Raw genomic sequence first — 12,268 nt, 5'->3', positions numbered from 1 at the left:
AAGCAACTAGCGTCAGGGAGCGGCGCTGCCAGGCCCTCCCGCGAAATTCAGCAGGAGGTTAGCGGCGGCGCTAACCGTTAGCACCCTGTGGTGCTGCGCCGCCGGCGATGAGATCATCGCTGTGCACAGTGCCCCGCTCGCACCCTGGCCGCGATCTTCGGTAGCGCCCCCTGACTTACCGTTGTACGCTCTTTTGCCAGCACTCTGATCTCCGGCGGCCCAACTGGGTCCTGGGTCACGCTGTGCAAGGCCCCTCTAAGGGGAAGAAGGCCTGCAATACCGCGTTGTGACGATGTTGCGCCGCAATATTCCCTCGCAGCGCCCCAAGAGGGAGGGGGAGTGCTTGCAGTAGCATCCCGCTTCCCTCTTGGGGCGCTACCACTCAATTTCAGGCGCAAGGGCGCTAATTTTTCGGGGCGTTGAAAGTAGCGCCCCGGCGAAGTTAGCGCCCCAAAGGGGGCGCGACTCAATTTCTCCCCCTGTATATTCTAAGACTGATCTAGGATGCGATAGGGCCTTAGTTCTCCTGTGGAGCTCGCACTGGAGATAATAAAGTGCTAAACACATACACAATGATCTCCTGGCGAGCCGCCATAAACTTTTCTTATCCAAAACTCTGCTGCCAGTTTCTTATCCTGCTGGAAATCCTGCCAGATCACCACTGTCCTCACCAACCTCTGTTAGCTCCTGGTCACCCAACACCTCCAATTTAAAATTTGCACCCTTGTGTTAAAACCCTTCCGTATCTCTGTATTCTCCTGCTGCCCGACAACCCACCCCTCCCAAGTATCTGCTCCTGTGACTCTGGCCTGTTTTTTTATCACCCCTTCATTCACCCACCATTGGCGGCTGAGCCAATGCTCTGGAATTCCTCCCCCCCTAAATCCCTCCACCTCTCCCTCACCTCCTTTAAGACTCTACTTAAAACCAACCTCTATGACCAAGCTCTTGGTCACCACTCCCAATATCTCCATCTTTGCTTGCCATCCATTTTTCCATTACACCTCTGTGAAACACTTTGGGGTGTTTTTCTACATTAAAGATACTTTATAAATGCAAATTGTTGTTGTTTAACATAGCCAAACATTCCTAGGTATTTCACTGGGGTGGGGACAGACACCAAGCAGGAATTAGGGAAGTAGTAAGGGAAGGCGAGCGAAGGTGTGATATACCCCAGCTACTCATAATCTATGCTTAGCTCTGATGCACAGATAGTATAATTTTCATTCAATCCTACTGTATGCAACATCCATTTTCTTGGAATAATACTGAATTTGTATGCAAAATTGACGCTCATGTGAAGAATGGAAATGTAAGCTTCTGACAGCATCTCTACATCTGACCAGTAAAGAAGCTGAGCATTCACATCACAATGTGAGTAAGCACCAAGGCAAAGATGAGTACTCAGTTATACAGCTTTAACACACTTCCTTTGCAAAAAAATAAGCTAAAGAAAACAGGCTGCAGCAGAACATCTTCAAACAAACTGGAGTGAATTCGAATCACATCGGATTACACAGGAAATACGGCCCATAAACAGGCCATTCGGCCCAACCAGTCCATGCTGATGTTTATGCTCCACTCGAACCTCTTCCCGTCTTTCCTCTCTGCTCTCTCAGGTGGACGTAAAAGATCCCATGGCACTATTTCGAAAAAAAGCAGGGAAGTTCTCCCCGGTGTCCTGGCCAATATTTATCCCTCAACCAACATAACATAAACAGATTGTCTGGTCATTATCACATTGCTGTTTATGGGAGCTTGCTGTGCGCAAATTGGCTGCCGCGTTTCCCACATTACAACAGTGACTACACTTCAAAAAGACTTCATTGGCTGTAAAGCGCTTTGAGACGTCCGGTGGTCGTGAAAGGTGCTATAGAAATGCAAGTCTTTCTTTTTTTTTTTTCTTTCCTCATCTCACCCTATCAGCGTAACCCTCTTCCCTTCTCCCTCATGTGTTTATCCAGCCTCCCCTTAAATACATCGATACTATTCGCCTCACCCACTCCCTGTGGTAGCGAGTTCCACATTCTCACCACTCTCTGGGTAAAGAAGTTTCTTCTGAATTCCCTATTGGATTTATTAGGGACTATCTTATATTGATGGCCACCAGGTTGCAGTTATTCTTGTTACCTTTGCATTGGTGCAAAGTGGCTTTGGGTGCACATGGATATAAAAGTGACAGGTCCCAATCAGACCCCTGGATGCACTAAAGCGAAGCATTGCAAAGACTTCTATGGGAGGCCACCTCGCACCACTCAGACTTAGCACCATGTGGTGTATCACCGGTGTGAAGTCAGATTTAAAGGGTGATCTGTTGGACCACCTGGCACTTAATCGAGACAGTATTTCAGTCCGTTTAATTTTATAAGAAAACAACCCATTCTCTGACATGAATCTTGTCATTCATGTGGAAATGACTTATGAAATGATACTGGGCGGCCTGCTGGTGGCGCTGTCCAGGGAGAGTATAAATACTCGGGCATGAGCCCAGCTTGCTCAGAACATTCTTTAACAGGAACTAGTGAAGGACACAACTAGACTTCCATGTTGTAAAACAGTTGATTAAAGCTTTGTTTAACGCTTAGACCAAGTGCCTAATAGTTTTCTTACATCATTCTCCTCTAACATTGAAAGGTAGTCCTGCAGGAAGCCGGAGCTATGTACACATGTGTAAGCCCTCTCCTCGTCAGCAGAGTGCAAGTCCCAGTCCCACTATAACTCCAAGCATGCTGGCTGTGCTGTGCACTCAACAGGACTGTGTAACTCCAGCTTACGTCTGGAGTGAGGAAGTAAATAAATTGGCTGCCTGTGAAAGAATATATCAGAGGGAGAATCCAATGGTTTGACCATAGATATTGGCCTGTATTTGGAATGGTTGCTAAAACAATCAGTCAATTAAACACTAACAACAAGTAAGAAACAACAGAGATGCAAAGGTAGTAAATATTTAATTGAGAAAGGTCTGCAGGAACAGGGACAAAACTGAAGTGAAACTTTCCCTCTCTTTAGCTACCCTCCTGAGCCTATACATGGTTTCTTCTTTAGAGAGCAGGATGGCAAAATACTCCCACATTCTGGCCTTCAATGTATCTCAAGCAGCCAGTCGGAGGTTCACTGAAACAGCGTGGAATCACCTCCTCTATACGGGATTGGGAAAGTGCCGTATTTCCACTCAGAGCCTCTCACGATGGCCTAATCAGAGACACTCTGTTTGGGGAGTTGCAGGAATGAACATATCCTTTCACTCTGTAGCGCAGTGTGTTAGTACATCAGTGTAGTGTAATATAAAGCCACTTCAAAAAGATCACTTCCTTCAGTACAAAATTTATGCCTTACTGACTGAACATCTGTTGGGCTTATGTAGAATAAAGTCTCACTGTAACACACATCACCTAACTAATACCTGATGGAGCCCATTGAAAGCTGAATCCACTGTGGGTTTTTATTTGAGTTCAATATTTTTCACTAAAAGTTTCATCATTTATATTCATCGCTGGCCCAATAGCTTCCGTCCTGGGGCATCCAAACTATGGCCCATTGACCACATGCAGTCTGAAAACCTTGAGTATTTTGCAATGAAGCCCAGCAATTGTGCAGATGTTAGATATGGACAGGCTAGTCCTGTTTGTGAGACCCCCTCCCCCCACCCGATTGAATAGCCTACAAAAACAATGTCTGAATTTACAAGTGAGCAATGGCCACCTGCGAAAACCCCCAAAGAGCAACCGGCAGCTCTGGAGCTGCACAAGGAGTCAGTACCTTAAAGAGAGGAGGAGAGAAGATTGGCAAAAAAAACCCAGAAGAATGGGTAGAATTAGAAAAGGGCATTTATCACAGGAGCTCACTCTATCTATGGAGCACAACTATCGACTCTATCAGGATCCTGTCCCACTTAGTCAGTCTGCTAAAGGAACATTTTGCAAAAGTTCTCCCTCTCTGTTCATTGATAATCAAATAAAACTCCAAAATATCAGCCTATTCTTCATAATTCAATCCAAGTCAGTCAAGATTTCCACAGACAAAGCAAACAGGAACATTGACATTCCTTGGAATTAGTGGCGTTTACAGCCTGGATATGGTTTTTTTGCTCAAGTATTTGTATTTTTAGCAAACCTGAAAAACAAGAAAGACCATCTGTGAGGCAGATGGCAGGGGTCACGGCAGAACCCAATGCCACGCTCAGCGCCAATATCCAGGAAGATTTCAACACAATACAATTCTACCTGGACCTTGTGGTAACACTAGGACAATCAGCATTAATCCCTCCTGATAGAGAGGCCCCCAGGCCAGTCAGTACAAAGTGGATTGGAGCTTTGCAGAACTGTTTGGAGAGAATGCTGGCAACTGACTTCTGAGAGCTTTGGGGCACCATCTCTCAGGATCTGCAGGATCGAACTGATACCATCAAGTTTGCCCTCCTACTGATGGCAGCGCATCTGACATTTCTCGCCAGCCCCCAACCAGATGCTCATTTAAGGTGTCAGGACACAGGACCTGCAGTGACAATGTGGCCTGCTGAAGAGTCCTTCCGGGACTCAGAGCACTGAGACAAGGCTCAATTCGGTTCTAAGAGAATCATGTTACCACAGCCCAGGTAGCACCTCGTTGGAGCATCAGAATAGATTGAAGGACAGCACATAGAGGCACCAGGGTAGGGACAGCAGTAAAAAGATGCACGTGCTGTAAATATATACGCCCACAGTAAAACAAGTTTATGATGTGAATTCCAGTATTCTGAAGTACGTTTGTTCTTTGTTTGGGTTTTTACAGAGAATGTTTGGAGGCTAGTTTGCAATGGGACACAGAGTTCCTTCTATGCCTCCTTATTGAACCATTGCCTCTTTAAGCAAATCTTTTCTGATGCATCCTCGAGGGAGCGATGCGGTCTGCAGACTCCAGTGGAAGCATACCTCCTGGTTTGTCTTCATATCCTTTTCCTGTGTGCCACTCTCATTTCTGTTTCCTCCTACTTCTGTTCTGTCCCCATCATAAGCACATATAAGGGTATGTCATAATGGACCCCATGGTAAGGGCTTCATAACAGAAGGGTGGGAAGAAAAAGATTTCCCTGCCTGGAACTGCTGAAAAGTAATTCACAGAATCTCTTTCCTGGAAGCAAAGATTTTGCTCAACGCTCCAGTCAAAACTGAGGTTTCAAACAAAGTTTCTGGACATTCAAGGCCTGTGAACTCAACTTCTTCCTGGTTTGACGAGTCAAGCAGGTAATTCACTCCTTTCTTCAACTAGTTTAAGTCAGGTGCAATTCTGGTGTAAATGACAGAACTTCTGGGACAGCTGCTTTTGCCTCCTTATCCCATCATTTGCACACATGCAGCTCTAAAAGAAAGAAAGACTTGCATTTCTATAGCGCCTTTCACAACCACCGGATGTCCCAAAACACTTTACAGCCAATGAAGTACTTTTTGAAGTGTAGTCACTGCTGTAATGTAGGAAACGCAGCAGCCAATTTGCACACAGCAAGCTCCCACAAACAGCAATGTGATAATGACCAGATAATCTGTTTTAGTGATGTTGATTGAGGGACAAATATTGGCCCCAGGACACCAGGGATAACTTTCCAACACTTCTTCAAAATAGTGCCATGAGATCTTTTACGTCCACCTGAGAAAGCAGACGGGACCTCGGTTTAACGTCTCATCTGAAAAATGGCACCTCCAACAGTGCAGCACTCCCTCAGCACTGCACTGGAGTGTCAGCCTAAATTTTTTGTACTCAAGTCTCTGGAGTGGGACTTGAACCCACAACCTTCTGACTCAGAGGCAAGGATGCTGCCCACTGAGCCATGGCTGACAGAGGTGGCTGCATCATCTGCCAGCTCACAGTCCTGCCTGAATTTAGTGCGTACTTTAGAATGGTTGTAACTTTGCCATATCTGATGTACACCCCAAATTCCGATCCGCTTTTGTCCACAAAGCATTGCTCCAGAACTTTAACTGGACAATAACACTAACCCTAAGGAAGTGATCTGCGGGAAGGTGCTTGCCATGACCAATATTTACCCACAGGTGCCCTCTCCGTCGACATTTTGAAATTACTTGGGATTTCTGTGGTTATGGGGTCAATACTACAAGCAGGGCTGTGCTGCTCCAGAACCACTGCTCCCGAGACATTGGCTGCATCTTCATCCAAATGAGCTGACATTTGATCCGCTGAGCTCGGAACGCCATGGAGCCAGGGCTGGATTGCCGGGTGCCAGCAGCTAGTGGAGGGCTTGTGGTTTCCTCGATAAGGCTGCCATTTATTTTTACGCTGGTCTATCACTGGCAATTTATGTTCCCTTGCTCAGTGTGGCCACTAATCAACAGTGGCGACAAAGAAGGGTGGCCCTGTATTAGGGACAGAGCCTTTTCCCTCTCAGCCCCAATAAGGCTTCATTGGAAAGCCCAGTCCAAAAGGGCACTTAGGATCTGGAATGCTGCTCAGGGGCTCCATATGTATTAAGGCAAGCCCACTATTTGAAATAAATTGTAGGACCAGAGTTAGCCTCGTGCGCAGCCTCCTAATGCTGGCTGGTTTCATTGAGAAGCGCTGAGAGCACCCGGTGCTCCAGGGGATGCGGTGCCTGATGCACATCAGTGCAATGGGTGTTGGCCATTGCATTTTTACTGCTCTTTACTGCAATTCAACATTTTATTTTATGTTGGCAAAATATATATATTCACAGTTCTCTATGAATCAAGAAACCTGAGGGGAGAAATTCCCAGCAATATAGCAAAGTAATCATTGTTGGCAGTATTTTGATTCTATTAAAACCTGTGATTAAGGTTTGGAACTTATTTTTAGCAGAGGCTTTCAACCCTTTTGTTCGGATTATAGTGGTAATAGCCAAATAATCTGACAGTCCTTTTGTATTTGCAGAGGGAATTATAATTTCAAATTATTCAGCACGCTAACAAACCCAAGCGCAATGTGATATTGGCCGGCATTCTTCCTCAAATATTATTTTGCAAATGACAAATGACTGTTTATGAAATGATCAACAGAGAACACATGTCTTGGCTCAGTACCAGCTGCACCCCAGTGCTACACAGTAGATGCACAAATGATCATATTGCCCCAGGAAGGCTTCCTGAAGAAGGATTAGTGAAATCTGTCAAGGCCCTTCTACCTCAAACACAAAGGAATGAATGCAGCTACAAAGCAATTCCACACTTAATCATGTTATGGCATAAAAATGAAACATTATAAATTTGAATATGCATTCTTACACAGGGAAGTTAATGTACAAAAGCAGATGTTAATTAACATGGGTTGTCAGCTTTGTTCTGCTTTCAGTTGGAACAGTCAGAGGAGCAATAGTCCAGACTGATGCCGAGCTTTGGAAGGATTCCATTCTTTGGTATATCTGTGGACAGGATCAGCTGTGATTGATACACAATTACAACATGTGGTTAAATTAACAACGTGCACTCACTATTAGTGGATCATATTTGCTAAAAATGTATCTCATACTCAGAATGCAACATGCTGTATTGCAGGGCATGTTTTAGGAATACCTATTCATGTGTTTGAATTCAGCCCTGAAGCTGGAAAACTGCTGTTTCTGATTACACTGGGCACCACATGTCCGTACTGAGAACCTTTCCTGAAATATAATCAGGCATCAATTTTTTTCTCTGTTACTGACAAACTACAGCAAACCTTTCCCTAAAGGCTTATTGCATATAATCTTTACATAACGCTTCTCCATTTTTTTTATTAATATGCTTTTCCCCACCAATTTTCTCCCTTTGTTGCCTTGAGGCAGTGACTCTTGCTGGTACCTGGCTCTCGGGGCACTCGGCAAACTGGCCCCTCTTCAGCTGCAAGCCTAGTCATTGAGTGTCACCGAGCTATGGAACCACTGAAGCCACCACAGTGGAGCCTGACCAGACCCTTACCAAACAGTTAACCATGCAGTTTTAGCCGGACTCGCTAGCAGGAGTGGGGAACCCTGACTGATTGCACCAGTTCTGAATCCAGGGACACTGACACTAGCTGAAACCCCAGTTGAGATTAGTTTACAGGGCACAAGTGGTCACAGCTGTAAGGAGGGCCTGAAGAATTTGACCCTGTTGGCTGACTTGTAGAAATTGTGTCGACGTACCAATGGGTTACTAAATTAGCATATTTATTTTAGTAAGATTTCAATTCAGTAGAAGAATATCATGTTAATGGGGCAGAAAGGACTTACTCAGACTCCAGCTCCTACTAAAATAAACTGGAGAGCAGCTGATGTTTGTATTATGAACAGAAGATTACCTTACAGGCAAAAGTCAAACCATTTGAGCAGTGACTAATGGTAATGTGAGATGTCCAATTAATTTAACATTGCAAAAGCATCCCAAATCTCTGAAGGGAATTTCTGTCCATTGACAAAAAGCATGTCATGTGATAGGTGATCTCTCACCTCTCATTAAGAGAAAGTTTTTAACTTCTCCGCATTGTAATCGTTCATATTCCTTTCTATTTTTTCAATGCTATTATGGAAAGTGCGTCTTTGTTTTTCTCTTGCTCCGACTAAGCTGCAAATATACTAGATCACATGTTCTTCCTTCTCCCTACAATCTCACGGTGTTGAAATGAAGGATCCCCAATTTTCATCGCTCCATCATTGGCGGCCGTGCTTTCAGCTGCCTGGGTCCTAAGCTCTGGAATTCCCTCCCTAAACCACTCCGCCTCTCTACCTCTCTCTCCTCCTTTAAGACGATCATTGAAACCTACCTCACCTGTCCTAATAGCTCCCTCTGTGGCTCAGTCTCACATTTTGTCTGATAACGTTGCTGTGAAGGGCCTCGGGATGTTTCACTACGTTAAAGGCGCTATATAAATATAAGTTGTTGTTGTTTGTTATGCAGCCTTCTACTCCATAACTCATTTATCCAGGATTGCATAAAGCCTTACCTCCCGCAGTCTTTTCTGCTCCCGACAATCTTAAGGCTTTTAAAATATACACTTGGTGTCACTCAATCACAAGTCCCTGATTTACCTGGTCTCTTCTTTTATTTTTCTCAACCTTAGCGATATCATCCAACATGCACTTTTCCAGATTTCTGACTGTAAAGATTACTACATATATTAGTAATATTTCCTACCACTACCCAAACTGCACAGCTTAATTTCAAATGAAATTTCTTTTAGTTTTTTTAAGACGTCCAAGTAGAACGGTGTCAACCAAGTTCCATTGGAACACACTTGCATTTGGGTCAGAAAGTTATGCACTCGAGCCCCGTACAAAGGCTTGAGTAAATAATCTAGGCTAACACTCCCGAAAAATGCTGAACAAGTGCCGAATTGTCAGAAGCGTCTTCCTGTGATTTAGTTGAATGTTAAAGGATCAATAGTACAATGTAAAGATGAGAAAGGAATTCTCCCCGGTGAGTTGACCAACATTCCTTCATCAACTAATAACCGACCCTTTCATCCCATGGCTGTTTGTGGACTATTGATGGTTTGTCACATTAACCCACATAATCAAATCATTAATTTAAAATTCTTTGTGTTCAAGAGAATCTGATGTGAAAAGTACTATATAGTTGTCTGACAGATTACTTTGGTAATCTGACAATTACTGAACCAGTTTATATATAAGCAGATACAGAGCTGGGAGTAATTACAGAGCTGTAATTTAAATGAGGCAATCACCGAGTGCTTCCTCATGTTTAATGTATTTCACTTTCTTCCCATCTTTAGATCTCCTGCACAAAGGATCTGATGTTGATCTTGAGTTAGGTGATCGGAGGTACGACCATAAGAATAGGAGAGGGTTGGTTATATGTTTTACTATTTTCCTTCTATTTGTGATGAACTGCCAGCCTCTGCTGAGTGCCAGACTAAGCTCAGCAGTGATCTGTGTGGAATTCATTACTACGGTCTTGTGGAGAAATAATCAGCAGCTGGTCACCGGGAAGCGTTTCATGTCTATTTTTTAATTTGAGAAATCAAGTTAAAGGGCCAAGACCCTTCCGCAGGATATTGTCGAGGTTGAAACGAGTAGGTGAGAAGACAAGGGAAATCAAGCTGTAATGGTGAAGTGGTGCAAGATTGGTGTTTCGGGTTCGTCAGTTGAACAGAATGACGATACAGGCAGTAGGAAGGGCAGTAGAGGGCAATATCTGCAGCTTTGGAGGAATGCCATAGGAAAGTACAGAGGAGAGCCCCTCGATTCCCCGAGAGTCCAAAAATCTATCGATCTCAGTCTTGAATATACTCAACGACTCAGCATCCACAGCCCTCTGGGGTAGAGAATTCCAAAGATTCACAACTCTGAGTGAAGAAATTCCTCCTCATCTCAGTCCTAAATGGCCGACCCCTTATTCTGAGACTATGCCCCCTGGTTCTAGACTCTCCAGCCAGGGGAAGCATCCCCCTCAGAATCACAGAATCACAGAAACCCCACAATGCAGATAGAGGCCATTTCGGCCCATCGAGCCTGCACCGACACATATCCCACCCGATCCCCGTAACCCCTACACCAACACATATCCCACCCTATCCCCGTAACCCCACGTATTTAATCCCCCTAACACTAAGGGTCAATTTATCATAGCCAATCAACCTAACCCGCACATCTTTGGACTGTGGAAGGAAACCGGAACACCCGGAGGAAACCCACGCAAACACGGGGAGAATGTGCAAACTCCACACAGACAGTCACCCGAGGCCGGATTCGAACCCGGGTCCCTGGTGCTGTGAAGCAACAGTGCTAGCCACTATGCCACCGTGTTTCAATGAGGTCACCTCTCATTCTTCTAAACTCCAGAAAGTAGATGGAGAAAATAGTTCAGTTTGTGATGGAGTGAGGCAGGAGGCTAATAAAGAAGGATTCATCATATATGAATTTGAGCACATTAAACAGCAACAGTGCTGACTATTCCGCCAGTGCCGTGCAGAGGAGGGTGTTCCAGTTTTAAGAACATAAAGACGAAAAAGTTCTTTGACTCCATTTTATTTTTCACCTCATTGTCCTCTACCTTTTGTAGAAGAGATTTTCTATTAAAATATAGGATTCTCCTCAATTTTTCCTGGAAGTATAATGCACTGGATTTTAGAATATTTTAAGTTTTAAAGTTAAGCACATTGCAGCAGACCCAAATCATTATTAAAAATTTTAAATACTGCAAATTTATACCAGTAACAAGGTTCATTTTAAATTACCGTGCCTTATTTACACTTCAGAAGTACAGCTGCATTAACATCCAGTGGACAGAAGGAAACAATTAGAACTAGTTCAACACTATTAGAGAACGGGATCAAACGGAGCTAATGTCTGCGCCGTGCCCGGACTAGGTGGCTGGTTAACAAGCTTATTAATCAATGAATTGCATTGCTGTCCATTATATTTTAATCAGCACAGCCTAACTGTAAACCTTTTAACTATCTGCAGACAATCATAGTAAAAGCAATTAATCAAAGAGCGTGCTGCTGTTGAGGACTTTGGGGAGCCAGAGGGCTGATACCGCACTCTCCCGGGGCCCCACACTCACCGGGAGTATCGTGCGGGATGGCTGGCGTACAGCCTAGGATTTTCTGTCCCTTTGTTTTAGTGGTGGAAAAACCACGGGATTTGCGCCCGCAATGCCCTCCCTGCAAAAAGAAAGACTTGCATTTATATAGCACCTTTCACGACCACCGGACGTCTCAAAGCGCTTTACAGCCAATGAAGTACTTTTGGAGTGTAGTCACTGTTGTAAGTGGCGCGGGAGCGCGGGAGCGTTCCGGTCAGCATTCTGGTCAGCATTCCGGTTTCAGGATCCCGGAGAAACGCACCGGTTACACCGGTGTCGATGAAACGTTGGGAATTTGAAACATTTGGCTTGTGAGGTTATGATTTCATTGCAAACAAGGAAAAGAAGTAGCAGTGGCCTATCATGAAGCAAGGGCAATATAGACCGTCTCACATCTCTCAAACAGCCGCTTAAACCACGACCAATGTGGAAAGAGTCAGTTTTCCTGCGGTAGGATGTGCAATTGTTGGAATAAATGCTTGAATCCCAGCAGAGAGAGAAATGCTGTTTACTGAAAACAAGGCCCTTTAATCGCTGTTAAGTTCAGAGATGGAACAAGGCAAGTTTCAGTGATGGGGAGAACAGCACCCTCCAGCAGAGAAAGCAGGTGCAAAGAATGGAAATTCTTTGTGATTCAGAGCCTGGCAGAGCTCCAGATGATTGACAAAAAGCTATGAATATTGCTGTAACGTACCAGTACAAACCATGAGGGAAATCTGTAAAAGATGAATACAGAACCTGCAAGGCATTAGGAGTGAAAG

At 44.4% G+C, this 12,268-nt stretch overlaps 1 protein-coding gene across 8 annotated transcripts in view; it reads right to left on the bottom strand.

Moving 5' to 3' along the window:
• The window catches only part of LOC147105921 (semaphorin-3A-like), a 553,051-nt gene that overhangs the window by 366,861 nt on the left and 173,922 nt on the right, over positions 1 to 12,268 (bottom strand). The window contains exon 1 of one of the 8 annotated variants that reach the window (XM_086010847.1): positions 7,230 to 10,271. The exons of the other annotated variants lie outside the window; for them this stretch is intronic. The gene's annotated coding sequence lies outside the window, so the exon portion shown is untranslated. Of the gene's footprint in view, positions 1 to 7,229; positions 10,272 to 12,268 lie in introns of those variants that run through there. 8 annotated transcript variants of the gene reach the window in all.

The sequence above is a fragment of the Somniosus microcephalus genome, chromosome 17, assembly GCF_052327205.1.
Source record: "Somniosus microcephalus isolate GS21.2 chromosome 17, FLI_Smic_1.0, whole genome shotgun sequence".
NCBI classification, from domain to species: domain Eukaryota; kingdom Metazoa; phylum Chordata; class Chondrichthyes; order Squaliformes; family Somniosidae; genus Somniosus; species Somniosus microcephalus.
The sequence above is the reverse complement of the archived record's forward strand: the minus strand, read 5'-3'. Positions and strand labels throughout refer to the sequence as shown.